Source organism: Agelaius tricolor, unplaced genomic scaffold, assembly GCF_023055355.1.
Source record: "Agelaius tricolor isolate 1412-34295 unplaced genomic scaffold, bAgeTri1.0.p SCAF_31, whole genome shotgun sequence".
NCBI lineage: Eukaryota > Metazoa > Chordata > Aves > Passeriformes > Icteridae > Agelaius > Agelaius tricolor.
In genome coordinates this window covers 4332581-4350118 of record NW_027269291.1, presented here as the reverse complement: position 1 = coordinate 4350118, position 17538 = coordinate 4332581, and the positions used below count along the sequence as shown (strand labels likewise).

General features: G+C 52.6%; 1 protein-coding gene across 4 annotated transcripts in view; it reads left to right on the top strand.

Moving 5' to 3' along the window:
* The first annotated feature begins 5151 nt into the window (after positions 1 to 5151).
* Positions 5152 to 17538, top strand: part of GJC1 (gap junction protein gamma 1) — a 29156-nt gene continuing 16769 nt past the window's right edge. For 2 of the 4 annotated variants that reach the window (XM_071450694.1, XM_071450695.1), the window contains exon 1: positions 5152 to 5232. The gene's annotated coding sequence lies outside the window, so the exon portion shown is untranslated. Of the gene's footprint in view, positions 5233 to 7270; positions 7408 to 17538 lie in introns of those variants that run through there. The other 2 variants (XM_071450696.1, XM_071450697.1) reach the window with 1 other exon arrangement.

The window sequence follows — 17538 nt, the reverse complement described above, 5'->3', positions numbered from 1 at the left end:
CAGGCTGGGCTTGGTCTGATTGTGCCCAGACAAGGCAGTGCTGGGGGAGGCTCTGCTTTCCCAGTGCTTCCAATACACACTGCCAGGATTTCTCCCACTCTCAGCCCCAGTTCCCCCTGCCCTCAGCCCTGTGCCACTCCCAAGGACTCCCTGTTTCCCAGCTATCCCACTCCTGCCTGTGGCAGTGAATGGACCAGCCAGCCCAGGCTTATTTTTTTCCTTTCTTGCTCAATCTTGCAGAGTTTTCAGGGATTTCTTCAGCTGTTCATTCTCTGAGAGCTTTTTGGTGCTCCCTCTCCACTCCCCTGCTCTGTCTCTCTCTGAACTCTGCCCCAGTCCTGTCCCAAGTGTGTGCTGTGAAACCAGGGCTGATTAATGGGGATGAATGTCTGCTGGGGACATTCCTGCCCTCCCTGTCCCCTGGCTGCCCCCAGCCTGGGCTGGCCTGGCCAAGTTTGGCCCTGACAGCCCCGTTCATCCCAGTAACACCCCTGGGAACCTGTCCCAGAGCATCCCTGTGCTCAGAGGGGCTTGAGATGGCTCTGGGGCAGCAGAACAACCTGAGGACAACCTCCTCCCCCACTCCCAGAACCTGCCAGCTGCTGGTGGAAACTGGGAGGCACTGGGCTGCCATAAACACAGGATAGGAAACATCCATGGGACAGCACATCCAGCCATCCCAGCAGGTGCTGGCTCTCTGTGGAAACTGCATGTTGTGGGGGATAATTCAGGCCAGAGGAGCATCAAAAGCAGGGAGGGGAAGGATTTCCTGTCAGCCACATGGGCATCACCCCCCAGGCCGTGCTGCTGCCCCACCCCATGGCCAGCAGGAGGGCTCTGGCCTTATCAGCAGGCTCAGCCTTGCCAGGGATGCAATCCTGCTCCAGCCCTAGCACCAGGCTCAGCCTTTCCAGGGATGCAATCCTGCTTCTCCAGCCCTGGCACCAGGCTCAGCCTTTCCAGGGATGCAATCCTGCTTCTCCAGCCCTGGCACCAGGCTCAGCCTTTCCAGGGATGCAATCCTGCTTCTCCAGCCCTGGCACCAGGCTCAGCCTTTCCAGGGATGCAATCCTGCTTCTCCAGCCCTGGCACCAGGCTCAGCCTTTCCTGCTGGCAGTGCCCCTCACCTCCCACATCTGCCCTGGCACCGTGGCCTCACTGATGGCGTGTCCCCCCTCTGTCCTGGGGTAAAGTGAGGCTAAATTGTGGCTTGGTGCAAGCAGAATTCAACCCTGGCACCCCCATTCCTGTGACCGTGTTCACAGGGGTCTGAGGATGAGGGAAGAGATGAGGATCTGACTCCATGTTTCAGAAGGCTGATTTATTATTTTATGATATATATTATATTTAAAACTATACTAAAAGAATAGAAGAAAGGATTTCATCAGAAGGCTGGCTAAGAATAGAAGAAGAAGGAATGATAACAAAGGCTTGTGTCTCAGACAGAGTCTGAGCCAGCTGACTGTGATTGGCCATTAATTAGAAACAACCACATGAGCCCAATCCCAGATGCACCTGTTGCATTCCACAGCAGCAGATAACCATTGGTTACATTTTGTTCCTGAGGCCTCTCAGCTTCTCAGGAGACAAAAATTCCAAGGAAAGGATTTTTCATAAAATGTGTCTGTGACACATGGCCACGCTGGGGGTGCTTGTCACCTCCCAGTACAGCCCAGCACCAAACTGGGCCCCCAGAGATCAGACCAGGCATCTCCTGGAGCAAACCCTGGGATGCTGCAGCAGGATCAGCCTCCGGGGCTTGGTGGTGCTGCCCTGCCTGTCCCAGGGCTCGGGGCTGGCTCTGCCTCTGGAGCTCTGGTCCTGGGGTGTCGGAGCATTGGGGGTAGGATGGTCAGGATGGACAGAGATGAGAGATCTCTGCAGCCAGGGCTGGAACTTGGGGTTCATTGCAAAGGGCCTGGGGGCAGGGCCCTGCTGGGAGCTGCCAGGCACAGCTCAGAGCAGGACTGAGAGAAGAGAGGGGCAGAGAGGATGAGAGAGTAAAAGGGGTAAGTGAGCGAGGTTCCCGTTCCAATACAATAAATCTTCTTCTGTGTTGAATATTCTCATTCTCACTAACCAATCTAGTACAATACACAAATCCTATAGCATTTCCATACAGCCTATAAGAATCATTACATTTCCATACTGGGTTACATTTTAAACCCTAAAAACTCCTCTTTGGGCCCCTTCTGCCAAGCTGGCAGGGTCTGCTCTGCCCCTTGGGCCTGTCTGCAAGCAGAGGGTGTTGTTCCATCAAAAGGGGATCACCTTCAGCTGGCCACACCATTGTTTTCCAGTTGTTCAGTAACTGAGGGATCTCAAAGCTTGCCTTCATTTCAATCTCACTTACAGTTTCCATATTCTCAAAATCTTTTGCCAGACAATCATATTTCTAAGGCTTTCCTGTTTCATCTTCTCCAACACCGGGGCTCGGGGCTGGCTCTGCCTCCGGAGCCGGGTGCTGCTCAGGGTGGGTTTATAGGAAGAACACATCCCTCATCCCAGCCTCGGGCTCTCCAGGGCTGGATAAGGGACGGGACAGAGCCCTGGAGCCACCCGTGGATGGGCATCGGTGCCAGTCCCGCCTGCCCCGGGAGAGCAGAGCCCCGAGGCTGCGGTGCCCGTGGGTCCCCGCGGGTGCGGGCATCGCTGGGGGCGGCGGGACGCGGCCGTGGGAAGGAGCCGGTTCTCACGCAGGCTTTTCCCAGCAGCTGGAAAACGCTGACCCTGCGCCGGGGAGCTGGGGATTTTCCGCGGAAACTGCTCTGCCCTGACCCCAGCTCCTGCCGTGCGGCTGGAATTTCCCCACACAAAGGATCTGTGCGGGTGCAGGATGCCCCAGGGGATGTGCCTGGGATGTGCCTGCCCTGGCATGGTGCAGGGAAACTGAGGCACGTGGAATCATTCCCTTGGAAACCGGGGGCTCCATCTATGGCACGAGTTGAGCTCAGCTTTGGGACGTGCCCCCACCCTCAGCAGGGTCATCAACAATGAGTGACCCTGTGCTGACCCCCTCAGTTGTTCCTGTTCGTCCCCATCCCCAGGGATTTGGGAGGTCCCCACAGGATCTGGCACCTTGAGCATCCTTGTGGGATGAGCCCCCACCCTGTGCCGTGTCCCTGTCTCCATCCTGCTCCTGGAAACCCTGGCTGCAGTCCTGCTTCTACTCTCCTCATGCCTGTCTTGTCCCCAGTGCCTCCACCCTGGTCCTGGTGTCCCTGTCCACAGCCCCATTCCCACTGTCCACTGCTCCCTGTGTCCTTGTCCTGCTCCTGATTCCCAACTCTGCTTTGGTGTCCCTGTCTCCATCCCAGCCCAGTCCCTGTTCTGCTTCTCAGTGTCCCTGTCCCCACCCTGCTCCTGCTCTCTCCATTCCCATCTTGCTCCCATTGTCCCCACCACCCATTCTGCTTCCAGTGCTTCCATAATTTTCCTACTCCCCATGTCCCAGTGTCCTTGTCCTTTTCTTGATCCTATTGCCCCATCCTGCCCCTGTTGTTGATCCTGTTTACACTGTCCCCATTATTGTCCTGCTCCCTGTGTCCTTGACCTCATCCTCCTTGCAGTGCCTGTGGCCCTGTCCTGCTTCTGATTTCTCAATCCCACCCTCCTTCTGTCCCTTTACTGCTCCCAATGTCCTTGGTTTCCTCCCTGCTCCTGATGTCCCCATCCCCACCCTGCTCCTGGTGTGCCTGTCCTGTTCCCATCCTGCTCCCAGTGTCCTGGTCCCTGTCCCAGACCTCCACCCTGCTCTTGGTGTCCCTTGTCCCCATCCTGTCCCTTTTCTGGGCTCCATGTCCCTGTCCCCACCCTGTTCCTGATGCCCCCATCCCCACACCTGTCCCAGTGTCCCCATCCTGCTCCTGCTGTCCCCGTCCCCAGCCCTGCTCCCACTGTCCCCATTCTCATCCTGCTCTCCATGTCCCTGTCCCAATCCTGCTTCCTGTGTTCCCCTTCAGCTCCTGATGTCCCAGTCCCTGTCCTCATCCTGCTGCTCTCCCCATCCCCATCTTGCTCCCAGTGTCCCCATCACCCATTTTGCTGCCAGTGCCCCCATATTTGTCCCACTCTCTATGTCCCCATGTCCCTCCCAACATCTTTGTCCCCTTCTTGCTTCCACTGCCTCCATCCTGCTCCTGTCCCCATCACTGTCCTGCTCCCTGTGTCCTTGTCCCTGTTCTGCTCCCAATGATCCCATCCCACCCTGTTTTGGTCTCCACATCCCCTCCCTGCCCCTGTCCCTGTCCAGCTCCCTGTGTCCCTGTCCTCATCCTAGTCTTGCTTTCCCCATCCCCATCTTGCTCTCAGTGTCCCCATTCCACTCTGCTCCTGTCCCTATTCTGCTCCCAATGTCCCTGTCCCCACCTTGTTGATGGTGTCCTTCTCCACAGCCCTGATTCAGCGTTCTCCCTATTCCTGTCCTGCTCCCCATGTTCTGTCCTGCTCTGTGTCCTTGTCCCTGTCCCGTGTCCTTGTCCCTATACCCCCTGCTGACCCCAGTCCCATGTCCTTGTCCCTGTCCCCTGCCGCGTCCCCCTGGTGACCCAAGTCCTGTGTCCTTGTCCCTATCCCCCTGCTGTGTCCCCATCCTGACCCCACTCCGTGTCCTTGTCCCTATACCCCATCCTGACCCCAGTCCCATGTCATTGTCCCTGTTCCCTGCTGTGTCCCTGTCCCGTGTGTCCTTGTCTGTTTTCTGCTGTGTCTCTTTTCCCCACTGTGTCCCATGTCCCTGTCCCCTCTCCTGACCTCAGTCTCGTGTCCTTGTCCCTGAACCCTATCCTGGCCCCAGTGTCCTTGTCCCCAGTCCCCTGTCCCGTGTCCCTGTGCCCTGTGCCTGGTCCCTATCCCCCGTGGTTCCCAGTCCCGTGTCCCTGTCCCCAGTCCCGTGTCCCTGTCCCTATCCCTGTCCCTGTGTCCCTGTCCCTGTCCTATCCCTGTCCCTATCCCTATCCCTGTGTCCCTATCCCTATCCCTGTGTCCCTATCCCTATCCGTATCCCTATCCCTGTGTCCCTATCCCTGTGTCCCTATCCCTGTGTCCCTATCCCTGTCCCTGTGTCCCTGTCTCTTTCCCTATCCCTGTGTCCCTGTCCCCGTCCCTGTCCCGCTCCCCCCGTCCCCGCCCGCCCCGGCCCGCGCGCTCTGAGGGGGCTCCGCGCATGCGCCCCGCGCCCCCCGCCCGGGCTCGGCGGCCGAGGGGCCCCGGCGCCGCCACGGGCCGGACCCGGTGAGTGGGGGCTGAGGGCGGGCGGGACCGGGCCGGGCTGGCGGGGGCCTGAGGGCTCCAAGCGGCGCCCCCCGAGGGGCCGGAGCCACGGGGTGGGGCGGCGGGGGGCTCCGGGGACCGAGCGGCCGTTCCGGGGGCACCGGGAGGCGGGAGTGCAGCCGCGGGCCCCGAGGGGACGGAGCCGCGGCGGGCTGAGGGAGGCGGGAGCCCCGAGGGACCGAGCCGGGCGCTCCGGGGGAATCCCTGAGCATCCCGGGATGAGCCGGGCGCGCTCCGCCAACGGTGCCGCCGCGAGGGGCCGGTGTCACCCCCGGGTCCCCGCGTCCTCCCCGTTCCCCGCTGCCTTCCCCGCTCCGGACGGGCCTCCCGGGGTGTTTATCCCGAAGGGCTTTCCCGGGGTAGCGCCCGGTGCCCGCCCGCGGCTGCACGTGTCGGGCCCCTCCGTGATGAACGGAGCGCGGGAACCGGGAGACGCCGCCTGTGTCACCCCTGTGTCAACCCCCGTGTCCACCTCCCCTCCAGTGTCACCCCGTGCCCACCTCCATTGTCACCCTGTGCCCATTTCTCGTGTCACCCCGTGCCCACCTCCGGTGTCACCCCCGTGCCCACCTCCCATACGGTGTCACCCCGTGCCCACTTCCATTGTCACCCCGTGCCCACCTCCCCTTCGGTGTCACCCCGTGCCCACCGCTCCTCTGGTGTCACCCCTGTGCCCACCTCCCCTCTGGTGTCACCCTGTGCCCACCTCCATTGTCACCCCGTTCCCACCTCTCCTCCCTTGTCACCCCCGTGCCCACCTCCCCTCCAGTGTCACCCCGTGCCCACCTCTCCTCCTGTGTCACCCCATGTCCACCTCTCCTCCGGTGTCTCCCTGTCCCCCTCCCGGCTCCGGGCAGGACGGGGCTCCCAGTGGGTCCCCAGCGCGGTCCCTGAAGCAGCAGCAGCAGCTCCTGCTCTCCATGCCCTGCCCGGTTAAGCCTCCCCAGCGCCGCTGGCAGCCGGAGCCAGCCCTGCCTGGAGCTGAGGGGCCGCAGCCCTGCGGTTTGGCATTGCTTGAGGAAATTCTTCTGCAGCTCCAGGAGTGTTTGCACAAAGCTCTGAGACACGTGGGGGGACTGCTGGGGGTGTTCTGTGCAGGGCCATCAGTGTGGCTTGGTGTCCTTGTGTGTCCCTTCTCACCGAGGACATTCTGTGATTCTCTGAGCACCATCAGAGGAATCCTGCTCTTGTGTCAGATGGTTTGGCCTCCGTTGGGCCCAACTTTCACCCAGCGTCATAAAATTTCACAGGAGTGACATTTGTACAGCTATTTTTACTGGCCTTTTAAAGGCAATTCTCATTTCTGTTGGTAGGAATTAGTCCTGACACTTTCTGGTCAGTGTGACCTTGCTTCCCAGTGAATTGCTGATTTTGTTGCACCGTCAAATTAATTACAAATAGGAGATGGTTCATAGGGATTAATTAGGGCATGGATGTACCATATGGATTCTGGAGCAACAGTTGGTACCACCAGGTTCTGATTTTTCTTTGGGTGTTTGATTGGTATTTGGAAATGAGAGGGAGAACAAAACCCTTCTATCTGACAGACAGACCGTTGATTGCTGTTATTATTTCCATGTCTCCTGCCTGCTCTAAGTCAGGATAATTGGTTAAAAAAAGCCCCAAACTGTCCCTTCCTGTTAGAAATCTGTGTCCTGGGGATGTTCAATGAACCAGCTGTCAGTGCAGTTACCAAACCCTCCGTTCTTCAGGTCATTTAAGGGAAAATGTTGCTTTCTGTCAAGACTCGTGTCTAGGCAAACGCAAGGTGCCTTTCTCTGTATTTTTGATACTTTCCAATTCTGTTCCAAAGTTCTGCTTGTGCTTTCTTGAGGGAACAGATCAGCTCACTGGAAAGCAGGATGGGTAAGGAGTTTGAAAATGGAATTTGAGCCTTATTGTGCTGTTTGACTCGGAGGGCAAGTCCTGCATTTCCAGCAGGGACGGAGCTCTGTGGTCACTGGTGGCTCCTGGGGGTGGGCTGAGCTGTCACACTCTGTGCCTGGCGAATGCACAGAGAGCTCCAGCGAGGGGCTGGCCCTGGGTGACACGGAGGTGGCAGCAGTGGAGCGCTGGCTGTCCCCGTGGCGCCGGGGCTGGGGCTCTGGGCATGTCTGCGGGCACCGAGGCTGCCAGGTAAGAGCTGAGGGGCTGGGGCTGGGCTGGCCCGGGGGTCTCTGAGCCTTTCTCTGCTGAGGAGAGCCCTTTGCAGGGTGTTTCTCCAGAACCAGGAGCTTGTCTGACATTTCCAAATTGAAATTCAATTCAATTTCAATTGGCAGATGGAAATGCCAGCAGGAGCACGGTGACAGGTGCCTTCGGAGGTGTCACATCACATGGAACTTGTTTTACAGGAGGGGCTCTGGGTTTTGGACTGTGTTGGAAACACAGCTGCTCCTTGGAGTTTGTCACCCAGCACCTTTTGTCTTTTTTATCAAGGTTTAGATCAGTTGGAGTGATGAAAAGTTGTTTAAAATGTTTTTCTGACCCCTTACCAAAGGGTCTGCCTGCCTTTAGTGCTTTCAGACTAGAGTTTGTGAGTTTGTCCTTCCATTGATGGAGGAGACTATTGAGATATTGCTAATAGAAGCATTTCCATTTACAGATCTAAGTGTTTTCTTAATTTATAGAACAATATTACAGTTTTTTTGGGATTTTTAAAGCAACTTGTTTTACAGGAGGATCTCTGGTTTTTGGGCTGTGTTGGAAACACAGCTGCTCCTTGGAGTTTGTCACCCAGTGCCTTTTGTCTTTTTTATCAAGGTTTAGATCAGTTGGAGTGATGAAAAGTTATTTAAAATGTTTTGCTGTTAGGCTGTTCCCTTACCAAAGGGTCTGACTGCCTTTTGTGCTTTAGAGGAGACTATTGAGTATTGCTAATAGAAGCATTTCCATTTACAGATCTAAGTGTTTTCTTAATTTATAGAACAATATTACAATTTTTTGGGTTTTTTTTAAAACAATTCATAAGTCTGAATGCAGGATTCTAGACAAGGAATTGTCATAGAATATCTCTTTTCTAGGTTTCTACCATCCTCAGCCCTTCATTAAGGGATTCTTTTTGCCCCTCACTTCAAAGCAAACACCCAGCTCATGACAGATAATGTGCAAGTGATGCAAATACTGGTAAATAACTGGAAAATTTGGGTCAAGGACTGAGAGCACAGGGCTTGCTTTGAACAAGGCACGGAGGGTTGGGAATGTGAGGAATTCCTGGGGTCCCAGCTCTTGGTAGGGGGAAAGTTAAAACTCAGAGGTTGGGGAAATTGAGATCAACTTTAAGAATTTAGCAAATATTATGGTACACCCTGGAGAGTTTTAATTATAGGCACAGTTTTTCTAAAGAATTCTGTGGTTCTAAAGGTTGTTGGTGTGGAAATTATACTGCTTAGGTGAAACTTCATCTTAAAAACTCTTTTCTGGGCTTGGATAGTTCTAGAGTTTACAAGAACAAATTTCTTTAAAGCTCTGAAATTTAATCACTGATGGAGAGTTTGTGATGAATTTTAACACCTCCATTTGTTGATTTAGTAATTTGCTGACTGCCAGCAACTTCTGTGAGTCAAAAACAATCCCCAAACTTTCCTCATCCACCACTTTTGCCAAGGAAAGGATGAGATCCAGTGCCTGAGGTTGCACCTAGGGATAATCCAGAGGATCAACAGAGCAGTTCAGGAACACCCAGTGAGGAGCTGGATAATCCAGAAGGTTCCTTCTTTGGGATTGGGTCACTGAAAATCCAATGCTTTGGGGAGCTGGAGCATCCAGAGGTGTCGGGAACGGCGGAAGAATTGCAGCACACAATATGTGTGAACAACAAATCCCAAAGTTTATTGATAGCTCACACACATTTATATTGGTGTTAATGAAGCTTGTACATATTGCAAAGCTGAGCTCATTATTGGTTAAAACACACATGAATCAGCCACACCTACTTCTATGCTCTAATGATTATTTTGTTTCTGTGTTTACATTCTTGTGGCTATTCTACCTAGGCTATCTTCATTTTTCTGGCAAAAGATTTTCTCCTCCATCTTCCTGTTGCAGCAAAGGTCACCATGACCCTTGGCAGTGATTGGACACTGACTACTTAATCCCCAGTTTATTTCCCTTAACCTTATCCAACGGTATCACATCAAAGTGGCCTTTCTCAGCCAGCCAATTATCCACAAAGCTCTCCACACAGAGCCACAAGGGCTTGGTGGGGATGCTGATGCTTCATTCCTGACCCAGCTGTGATGCTGGAGAATGAGCTGTGGAATGGAGACTTTTCCATGGAGAGTGAGCAGTTCCTTATGGAATCTATGGAGCCCCACAGAGTGTGTGAGCCCAGGCAGCCCCTGCTCACACAGGAGTGAATTTTGGGGATTTGTGGTCATTGGCACCTGCAAGGGGCTGCTGGTTGAGTAAAGAAGTGATGGAATCAGGAGTTGGATGATTTCTGTGGCTCTTTTGCAGCTCAGGATATTCTGTGAGTCTCAGGAATCAGGCTGCAGCCTCACCATCAGAGGGGGCTGATCTTGGGGCTCTTTCCTTTCACCACTTCACATTTTCAGCCCCTTTTTTAAAGGTGGAAACCCCAGTGAACGTTGCCTTGTTCAATGCACCTCTCTTGTGCCTCTCCCTTCTTGCTGGGACAGGATTCCCTGAATCCCAGCAGGAACTGGGACAAGGGTGGTGATCGTTAAACACTTGGAGTGAAACCCTAGTGGATAATGGATAAACAACAACCCTTTGTTGTCCCTCCGGGAATGGGCACTGCTGCCTCATTAGGGGGAAGGTGATCCTTTGTTCCCATCCTGTTTCCACATTTGGTGTTCTGTGCTGCCACGGAGCTGACCTGTGCTCCACATTTAGGGATTTTTCATCTGCTTCATAGGAAGGAAATTATTGCTGTTGAAAAAGTTCCACTGCAATTCCCTGATTTTTATGGTGCCTCTGCTGTGTCCCTGCTGAGCTGGATTATCCAGCTCCTCACTGGGTGTTCCTGAACCGCTCTGTTGATCCTCTGGATTATCCCTAGGTGCAACCTCAGGCACTGGATCTCATCCTTTCCTTGGCAAAAGTGGTGGATGAGGAAAGTTTGGGGAGTTTGTTTTGACTCACAGAAGTTGCTGGCAGTCAGCAAATTACTAAATCAACAAATGGAGGTGTTAAAATTCATCACAAACTCTCCATCAGTGATTAAATTTCAGAGCTTTAAAGAAATTTGTTCTTGTAAACTCTAGAACTATCCAAACCCAGAAAAGAGTTTTTAAGATGAAGTTTCACCTAAGCAGTATAATTTCCACACCAACAACCTTTAGAACCACAGAATTCTTTAGAAAAACTGTGCCTATAATTAAAAATCTCCAGGGTGTACCATAATATTTGCTAAATTCTTAAAGTTGATCTCAATTTCCCCAACCTCTGAGTTTTAACTTTCCCCCTACCAAGAGCTGGGACCCCAGGAATTCCTCACGTTCCCAACCCTCTGTGCCTTGTTCAAAGCAAGCCCTGTGCTCTCAGTCCTTGACCCAAATTTCCATTATTGACCAGTATTTGCATCACTTGCACGTTATCTGTCAGAGGAAGCCCATCCCTGGCCAGCCAGCAGGGAGACTCCCTGAGTTGCAGATGGCTCCTGGGCGCTGCTGCCAGCCTCTCACGGGTGGCTGCACGGCCACCTCTGTGTCCCCTGCTCTGGAAGGGAGTGAAGGTTTGATTCTGCAGCATTTATCCGTGGTTGCAGCTGCTCTCGGGCACTTCCTGCGAGCAGCAGGAGTGCAATTCCACTGTCCCGTGCTTGTGCCATGCAATAACAGGCTGTGCTTTGAATTGACTGAAATTGTGGTTAATAAAGGTCAGAATTAGTAAATCACGTTTCGCTTGCTGTGTTCAGTGTTGCTCAGTACAAAATTCCGCTCTTGGAATAAACCCATGTTTTTAAAATGTCGATATCATCAAATTTCCCATTCACTGCCCATTCTTGGTCCTGGTTTTGGGAAGCTCGTTGCTTTCCATTAAAAGCTACAAAAAAAGAATTTATCTCCAAAATGCTTCTTGGAGGGGAAAGGGCAATGTTAGCATTTCCTTTTCTGACCTCCTCGTACCATAAATATGAATTGTTATTGCTGCTTGGTTAGTGACACACAGTTCTTCCCAAATTCAGGACTCTCTGGAAGATCTGGCTGGGATTTTTAAAAACTTGACCTTATTTTGGTGTAAAATGAAGATTTCAGGTGAAAGTTCCTGCATGTGATGTGGGATAATTGACATACTCAACGTGTGGCTGGGCAGTTGTGATCTTCCTGGTGATTCCTGGTGAAGGAAATACTGAGAATGGCAAAAAGAAATCCCTTTTCTTTCTGCAAACACAGAGAGCTTGGTTTCATAGCTCAGTACTGGCCACTAATTCCTCAGTGATTCTGTTTTAAGGAAGAATGTGATTCTATTTCAAAGCAGAACCCAGGCACAACCCAGGCACAACCCAAGCAATAACACAAGTTACAAGGTTTTCTAGCTATAAATAAAAAATCTATATTTGGAAAAAAACAAATAGCGTATTTATGGACAAAACTGTATTAAAGGAAATGTGATGGAAAAATTGAGTCAGATGAGCTGATGTATGAAGCATTTCCCTCTGGAGTCATTGGGCTGAAAAATGTTTTATATGCCTAAACTTGAACAGATGCTTCAGCACACACACACACACACACAGTCCTCCCCCGGTTCATATTAGCACTTCTGCTCATACCACTGTGATTAATTCCCAGACCAGCCTGGTTTAGGCTCTTTTCAGGGGGCTCCGGGGGATTTCCAGATCATCCAGGTACTTAAACCGTGCCTAGCTTTAAATAAGCACCCCAGATCATCCAGGTACTTAAGCCGTGCCTAGTTTTAAATAAGCACCCCAGATCATCCAGGTACTTAAGCCGTGCCTAGTTTTAAATAAGCACCCCAGATCATCCAGGTACTTAAGCCCTGCCTAGCTTTAAATAAGCACCCCAGATCATCCAGGCACTTAAACCGTGCCTAGCTGTAAATAAGCACCCCAGATCATCCAGGCACTTAAGCCGTGCCTAGCTGTAAATAAGCACTTAAGCCCTGCCTAGCTGTAAATAAGTGAGCATCCCGGATTATTAGCAGGATTTGTTTCAAGCTTTGCATTAGGCATGCGTTTAAATGACTCACTGAGCTGGGATTTACATTTTTACACGGGAATGAAGGATTTCTCTCTATTACCTTGCCTAGATGGAAATTGGTGGAGTCAGGCAGCTTTTTTTTGCCTAAACAAGTCCATGAAACCAGCTTTGGGCTCTTACAGTTATTAGTTCCAGCTTTTTAGTTACAAATTTGTCAGAACACAAGTCTCAGTGTGCGTGCCTGACCTCGATTGAGATACTCAGGAGGTCTGAGGAGGGAGGGAAGGAGGGAGGGAGGGAACATCCATATGGATGACCAGCAGATTGTGCCTCGTGTCCTTTCCAGTCCCAATGTCGAATTCACAGGCGGTGGCGCTTGAGGAGGCTGCAGCTGCATTGGATTATTCTCCTGCTCTGGTGTTCCTCTGAGCCATTCATTGCTGTCCTGGGGAGCAGGGTTTGCCTTGTGCACAGCATTTCCTTTACTCTGAACATCCCCAAAGTCTTCCTCAAAAGTGCCACATCTTAGGAATGCTGTCCCCTTTGCTTTTCTGGTGAAGGAAAAGTGCCACATCTTAGGAATGCTGTCCCCTTTGCTTTTCTGGTGAAGGAAAAGTGCCACATCTTAGGAATGCTGTCCCCTTTGCTTTTCTGGTGAAGGAAAAGTGCCACATCTTGGGAATGCTGTCCCCTTTGCTTTTCTGGTGAAGGAAAAGTGCCACATCTTAGGAATGCTGTCCACTTTGCTTTTCTGAGGAAGGAATGTAGAAAAATGAGTTGTGGGTCAGGCTGGGGAGTGCAGCTCCTGCAGGATGAGGGATGATGCTGGTGGCAGCAGGGTTTGCATTGTAGGTGGCTGTGCACAGCATTCCCTCTCCTCTGAACATCCCCAAAGTCTTTCCCAAAAGTGCCACATCTTGGGAATGCTTCTGTCCACTTTGCTTTTCTGATGAAGGAATGTAGAAAAATGACTTGTGGGTCTGAACGTGGGTCTGGCTGGGGAATGCAGCTCCTGCAGGATGAGGGATGATGCTGGTGGCAGCAGGATTTGCATTGGAGGTGGCTGTGCACAGCATTCCCTCTCCTCTGAACATCCCCAAAGTCTTCCCCAGAAGTGCCATATCTTAGGAATGCTGTCCACTGATGAAGGAATGTAGAAAAATGAGTTGTGGGTCTGAACATGGGTCTGGCTGTGGTGTGTCTGGGGAATGCAGCAGAATGAGGGATGATGCTGGTGGCAGCAGGGTTTGCCTTGTAGGTGGCTGTGCACAGCATTCCCTCTCCTCTGAACATCCCCAAAATCTTCCCCAAAAGTGCCACGTCTTAGGAATGCTGTCCCCTTTGTTTTGAAGGGGAAGGAATGTAGAAAAATGACTTGTGGGTCATGACTTCTGGTGTGCCTGGGTAATGCAGCTCTTGCAGGATGAGGGATGATGCTGGTGGCAGCAGGGTTTGCATTGGAGGTGGCTGTGCACAGCATTCTCTCTCCTCTGAACATCCCCAAAATCTTCCTGAAAAGTGCCACATCTTGGGAATGCTGTCCACTGATGAAGGAATGTAGAAAAATGAGTTGTGGGTCTGGCTGGGGAGTGCAGCTCCTGCAGGATGGGGCTGATGCTGGTGGCAGCAGGGGATGGAGCTCCTGCCTGCAGTGACATCCTGGCATGAGTGGTGCAGCCCTGCCAGACTCAGAACAAGCCATTGCCTGTGAAGTTCTGTATCTCTCTCTCATGCTTAAAATAGTCAAGAGCCTGGAAGGGTGATTGTATGTCTTGTGTGTGCCCATGTTCCCTTGAGGGGGAGTTTTGACTCCTTGTTAACTCCTGGAAGCCTGGCTCTGCTGTGGATGCAGGGACAGGGCTGACACCCAGCACTGTAATCCTGAGGTTAGAGATGTGTCTGTAGGCAGGCAAGGGGGTGGGTGGAGCCCACGTGGGGCTGCCCTTGGTGGCAGTACATTTTTTAATGGCATAAAATTAAAAATAGTTGAAGTTCCTAATGTGTCTTGCAGCTGTGCTGCCCTGCATGCAGCATGTCCTCCTAAAAATCTAAAAATCTCCTGATTCTCAGGGTAAACATTGAAGTAGTTGAGAAATGACTGAATTTTACTTGCAGCACATTCATTCGCAGGAGTTACTCAGCTTGTGCTCAGATATGGAGTTAAACTATTTTGAAATGAGAAGAATTTTCATGGTGGAAACTGTGATTCCTGAGATATTATAAAGCAAAATAAAATCGAAGTGTTTGGGAGGAAGCACATGGCGATCTTCCACAGAGCCATATGGAATTTATCTTTATTCCATGGTTCTTGTGAAGTCTTTGCTCCTTCTGGAGCTGACTTGGAGCCTCCTCCTCAGTGCTGTCCCCAGCTTGGTTTGTATTCCTCGCCTGCTCTTGCTCTCTTTGCAATCTGTGACCAAAGCCCATCGATCCGGGTGGAGTCTGATTCCCTGGAGGGCTGTGCTGGACAGAAATAAATCATGGCTGTCCTTCAGGTGTTCCCATTGCCCAGGCTTGTCTGGCACATGCAGAGTTCCAGGGGGCTGGAATTGAGCAGTGATTACCAGCCCCTGAGCCAGTTCTGTTCTCTCTGGTGTCTGCTGGTTCACGGAGGGGCTTTTCCCCAGCACCTGGAGCCACTCCCTCCTGGCTCCTTTGGAGCAGCCACGTGGATCAGATGGAATCTTGCCTGTTCCAGGCTCCTGTTCCTGACCTGCCCCACGTGGGGCTGCAGCAGAGCAGGAGAGAAGTTCTGGACTCTCAACATGCTCTGCTTTGTGCCTACAGACTTACCCTTGTCTCAGGTGCTGCTCTGGCTTTTTTTGAGGGGTTTTCCTTCTCCAGGCTGCTCCAGGTGTCACAGATCCCTGCCTGTTTCCCCCCTCAGCCTTCTGGCTTTTTTCCACTGTCCTTCCCCCACCAGCCACTTCATATCTCTTCTCCAAGCTCCTTCTGTTCTCCTCTGTTCCCATGATAGGAGCTGGCAGAGTGACCAGAGCCACACCATGGGTGAGCTGTGGGCACTCAGGGGGACATGGCAGTGACCAGAGCCACACCATGGGTGAGCCATGGGCACTCAGGGGATGTGACAGAGTGACCAGAGCCACACCATGGGTGAGCCATGGGCACTTGGGGACACAGCAGAGTGACCAGAGCCACACCATGGGTGAGCCATGGGCACTTGGGGACACAGCAGAGTGACCAGAGCCACACCATGGGTGAGCCATGGGCACTCAGTGGGGACACAGCAGAGTGACCAGAGCCACACCATGGGTGAGCCATGGGCACTCAGGGGGACATGGCAGTGACCAGAGCCACACACCATGGGTGAGCCATGGGCACTCAGGGGGATGTGACAGAGTGACCAGAGCCACACCATGGGTGAGCCATGGGCACTCAGTGGGGACATGGCAGTGACCAGAGCCACACTGTGGGTGAGCCATGGGCACTCAGTGGGGACATGGCAGTGACCAGAGCCACACCATGGGTGAGCCATGGCAGCTCAGGGGGATGTGACAGAGTGACCAGAGCCACACCATGGGTGAGCCATGGGCACTCAGGGACACAGCAGAGTGACTAGAGCCACACCATGGGTGAGCTGTGGGCACTCAGGGGGATGTGACAGAGTGACCACAGCCACACTGTGGGTGAGCCATGGACACTTGGGGACATGGCAGTGACCAGAGCCACACCATGGGTGAGCCATGGGCACTCAGGGGGATGTGACAGAGTGACCAGAGCCACGTGCCATGGGTGCATGTCACAGGCACATGGTGGCACAGCAGCGTGTGCTGGGTGTGTTGTCCTCTGACACTGGTGAAACACTGTTTTGGGGCTGTGCTGAGCAGTGCCAGAGCATTCACAGAGCAGCCTGACAGCCCCAAGACCTCCTGCTTGCTGAGGCCATCTCAGGGCACATCTATTTTTAGGTGAAATTGAGATTTATTCTTTTTATTCGATGTATGCATCACTTTATCCATGTGGAATTCCATCTGCCATTTTATTTCCAGGTTGCATAGACTCATATGGTCCCTGTGCTGCTCTTCATGGTTCTTTATCCACACCCCTTGAATATTTCCTTCAGGATGCTGGGTCACATCCAGACAGTGTCCTAGGGTGGCACAGCCAGCCCCTCCCTGTGACCCTTGCCCTGACTTCCCTCCCTTGCAGGAAATGATTCTTTACTCCTGCTCCCTTGCCTCCCACCCAGCCGTCTCCATACAGGGACAATCCCTTTTCCAGGGGCCTTTTGGGGTCCCTACAGGAAGCCTCAGATGAGGGAGACTCACAGAGGTTAAAACCCAGAAGATCTGGAGCCCTCGTGGGGCTGGAGGTGCCTTTCCAGAATCCATGCTGACTTTTCCCCTGGTTTATTGTATTTATACAGACAATCAATGCCCACTAATTCTGCTGTGTAATTAGTCCTGTGTGAATGTTGGGTTTGGACAGCTGCATTTTGCCAGGATTTTCTCCACAACCTCTGTCTCGCAGAGTTGACACAACATTTGCTTCCCTGTCCCAAGGTAATTTTAGGAATGGCTGTACTCCATGCTCCATTAACCCCTTGGTGGATCCATCCAGCCCTTCCTGCTGTGACTCCTCAGTTTGGCTCTTTGTAAGCTCCTCTCCAGTCCCTCCAGCAGTGGGAACCAGTTTCCCAGTGAATCCCAGGGGAAAGGGCTGACAGAGAGGCTGGAACTGCTCCTGGTGCTGTGAGTTGTGTGTAAAGGAGTCACATCATTTTCCCTGGATGGGTTTGTCATCTCTTTCAGTGACATTAAATCTGAGCGTGTTCTGATGGTGGCTTTCTGCAGGGAGACTCTGTCAAGGTGCAGGTGGGAGCCTGAAGTGGGGGTGGTCTGAGGGCTGGAACAGCTCTGGAGATGGGCTGGGAGAGCTGGGGGGTTCAGCTGGAGAACACTGTGGCCTTCCAGCTTACAAAGGGGCTTAGAATAAAAATGGGCACTTTCTGCTGTCTCCTGTAGTGACAGGACAAGGGACAACACTTTTAAACTGAGAGAGGACAGGGTTAGATGGGCCATTAAAATGAAATATTTACCATGAGGGTGGGCAGGCCTGGCACAGGGTGCCCAGAGCAGCTGGGGCTGCCCCTGGATCCCTGGCAGTGCCCAAGGCCAGGCTG